This window comes from Gymnoscopelus microlampas, assembly GCF_963454915.1.
Source record: "Gymnoscopelus microlampas genome assembly, chromosome: 8".
NCBI classification, from domain to species: Eukaryota; Metazoa; Chordata; class Actinopteri; order Myctophiformes; family Myctophidae; genus Gymnoscopelus; species Gymnoscopelus microlampas.
Window position 1 is genome coordinate 53,561,154 of NC_139945.1, and position 4,009 is coordinate 53,565,162.

Here is a 4,009-nt window from a genome sequence, read left to right on the forward strand (position 1 = left end):
CTCAATATGTGATCAATTATCAGATACATGTAGATACATTTTAAGCAGCCAACAGATCAATATAATTTGATCCTGCGGCTGCCCCAGTGACCCATCCCGATGAAATATGTATGTATATAAAATTAGGATATACAGTACATTATGATAGATGTAACCTGGTGATATGGATGACACAGGACATAAAACCTTCTTTGGGATTCTGATTACCCGATTACCCTCGGGAGGTACTATTAATCTAGAATTTAGGTGTGTGTGTGTGTGTGGGGGGGGGGGGGGGTACAGCAAGCGTGCGAGCGCAGCCGATGTCATATTGATGACATCATGTCACACCTAGTAACTTGCATTGCAGGGAAGCTATGCTGCTATTATACTGTGTGTGTGTGTGTGTGTGTGTGTGTGTGTGTGTGTGTGTGTGTGTGTGTGTGTGTGTGTGTGTTGAAGTCAGCATATATGCTGTGGGTTATTCTGACACAATAGCAACTAAGCAATAACTATTTCCAAAACATTTTTTTGTATCATTGCAGCATTTGGATATTTCCCTCAAAATGTCACAGTGCCTCCTCCATATAAATACTCAACTACCACTCTGACAGGGGCAATCACCGTCTGGTTATGGGAATAGTTCTTCCCAGGACCAGTGCGTCCTGTAGAGGGTGGTGCACTCGGCTGGGCGCACTGTGGGGACTTCACTGCCCTCTCTGCCACACTGGGCAAGACCTAGCCGGTTGAGTCTAAATCTAAATGGAAAGTAGGCCTTCCGGAATTTGGCGGAAGTACCGCCCAAGGAAATGACATCGACGCTTTACATATCTGTTACATTCTACATTCTCTGTGAATGAAGTGAGTGTTGAGTTTGGTCAAAAAAGATCGTTTCCAGGGAAAATACGTACGATGGAAGTCGTACTCGTACAGCATTAGGTCGGGACCAGGCTTTCCTCTTTGCAGATGAGTAAAGGCTGGGAATGAGGCTACCTCCCTGCCAGGCCTGGAATTTTGTCATGTTAGGGGCAAGGCCACTTGGCCTTTGGTGTTGTCCAGTTTTTTGAGGGCTCAAAGGCCAAATGCCAGGGCAGGAAGGCCATCAAATAAAACAAGATTTTAGTCCATTGAAAGAATGAATTGAATTTAAGGGTTAAGGATGGTATTTACAATCTGATCCATGCTCAGTCCTGCACCAATCGTATAGTTACTGGATTGGTTTAAAGATGGGGACTCAGGGGAGTTAATCATTCAGAATCTCAACAATAGACACTGGTGTCTACATGACAAGAAAGAGACACTGGTGTCTACATATTGACAAGAAGGAAACGGAGGAGAAAATGGTACAGACCTCTGTCAGCCCAGGACCCATCTCAACTGCTTAGATTCTGAATACTGGACACTCAACCATTCTTTTATCATCGCTATATCCGCTGGTGATGGCTCAGTGCTCCTGACACCCAGTCTCCTCACAATTACACTATGTCCAGTTATATAATAGTGTGGCCTCTAAGCTGACCCCACTTTCCACTATCTCTTATTTATAGCCCATTTATATTCGGTATGTGCATAAATACACGCACACACAATCGCGCTCGCGCGCACACACACACATACACACACACACACACACACACACACACACACACACACACACACACACAATCTGTTTTAACAAATGCTCAGGGCACTCTCCGTCCCTTTGATCCGTACATAAATTATTCTATGAATAAACAACGCATTAATCATTAAGCAGTTAAAACAGTAAATTCCACTAATAAATAAATCATGTCCTAGATAAAAGGTGTTGATCAAACGTGTTTCACTATAACCTTTACCTCCAGCTGGGGATGGCCAGTTATAGTGTTGAATTATGACAGGCCATCCCCAGCTTCCAGAATCAACTTTATTGTCACTTCACACGATTACAGGTATAAAAGAGTGAGAAAATCATTCTTGTGTGTGTGAGGGAGCTCTCAACATTGTAGTTAGAGAAAGAGAGAATAGAGAAGGAAAGGACACAGAACAAGTCAAATAACAGGACGTATACTGTTAAATCTAACATACAAAGTCCTATTAAAAATTAAGAATGGATAGATGGCACTATGGTAGGCAGAAATGCTTCTTGTGCAGGTGGAAAACATATCCAGCATATCAAAATAGCTGCAGATAAAATCACAGTTTAATGTGCATGGTTATAGTGACATGGTTAAAGAAATTAGGAATAAAATCGCCTAAAATAGAAGCGGCATGAAATCAAGTTTTTTGTTGGCTTATGAATAAAAGGCTTATCAATACTAAATGTTGTTTGTAAAATATATATATAAAGAAAGATCATGAAAACTTTATTGTCCATTAAATTTGACATACAATGGAAATTTGCCTTTCTAGATTTCAAAACGTAAAATTGATTTGATCTTGAAGTCTCAAAGGTACATCGGTCATTATCAGGTCCATTATCATTTATGACATGATTGCCAGGTGGTGTAAGCGTGGGAACAAGACCCTTATTTCCATCCAGTATTTAGTCAGGGCGAAGGAGAGAGGAGTGCTTCTCTCACCCAGGTTCAACCATGGATTCTGGAAGAGTGGTTACCTTGTGCTTGTGTCTACTGGGGGCTTTAGGGTCCGCCAATGCCAAAGGTGAGAACATGAAACTTTGATCTGACTACTTTTGTTTTCCACTAAAAGGACATGGTGCTTGAGCGGAAAGAATTACCATACAATGTTTATGTTCAAGCAAAACAGCCTTTGGCAGGATCTGGGGGGTTTATCAGTAAAGTGGCTTATCGGGCAAGTCGTTCCAGTGTCGAACAGCCCTGACAGCAAAGGGTCTTTGACTTCACCTCGACGCAGGAACAACCTGCAGGTTCCTACCTACAGGTTGTTCCTGCGCCCGGGATCATCATAAGCGGTTAATAAAAATTCAAAAATGTACTTAGTGGCCCGGCCATGAAGTGCCTTAAAAGTAATAATCTAAATCCTAAAGCAGATAGGTAACCTGTGTATAGAAGTTAAAATAGGTGTATGTTCTCTTCTCCTGGTTCAAGTCTGGCAGCAGCGTTCTGTAGCCTACCATTTGGAACCTATCATTTTGTGCTCAAGACGCATGTTAAAACACCTTTTTGCAATAGTCAAGGCATGAAAAAATAAAAAGCTTGTAAGATGGTTTTAGTTGTGTTTATAACTCAAAATTGATTTTAATCCTGGATATATTCCTGAGATGATAAAAGCATGAAACGGAAATGTGTGTTAAAGGGACTACACCATGAATTTGAACTAACTAACTTTTTTGTGTGTTTTTGGTCTCCCCTACCTATCCCAAAAAATACCCCAGTTTACTCAGGCTTTCACAGCATATCTGGGGTTTTCTGTAAATTGGTCTCAAAACAGACCAAACTGATTTTCACCCAGACGTGACGTCACGTCTGGGACAATCCCTCCCGTTTTTTCAGTTCCAACTAAAATATATATATATACTAGAGGGTCGGGGCGCTGCGCGCCCCTCCCCCCTAGCCGCTGCGCGGGGCTTTGTGTTTGTTGGTCTCTATAATATATAAAGCCATAATAGGAGATGTTCCCAATGGAGCTATGCCCAAATATGGAGTGTGTTGTCTGACCTCACTTGGGTCTCGTTGGGCGGTTATATAAAGCCATAATAGGAGATGTTCCCAATGGAGCTATGCCCAAATATGGAGTGTGTTGTCTGACCTCACTTGGGTCTCGTTGGGCGGTGGTCGGCGATGACGCTAAGGAACAACATGGCCGACTGTAATGTTGTGAGTTTGTGTTGGCCGCAATTAATTATGCTGCGAGGGGGCAGATGTGTGCTGAGCAGTATGAAGTGGCCTACAGACTGCGCGTTGTAATTCTGCACGTTGTGGCGTGTCTTGTTAGTGACATTGATATGTTGTTTTTGTGTTTAGTCCCACACAGTGGCAGGGTTTTTTTGGGGGTTTTGGGTTTAGAAATGTATATATATATATATATATATATATATATATATATATATATATATATATATATATAT

The 4,009-nt window shown here is 41.8% G+C and overlaps 1 protein-coding gene across 1 annotated transcript in view; it reads left to right on the forward strand.

Moving 5' to 3' along the window:
- Positions 1-2,588: 2,588 nt before the first annotated feature.
- LOC311050644 (alkaline phosphatase-like) overlaps positions 2,589-4,009 on the forward strand; it is a gene marked incomplete at its 3' end in the record, with an annotated part of 26,225 nt that continues 24,804 nt past the window's right edge. The window contains exon 1 of the mRNA XM_084064730.1: positions 2,589-2,622. The remainder of the gene's footprint in view (positions 2,623-4,009) is intronic.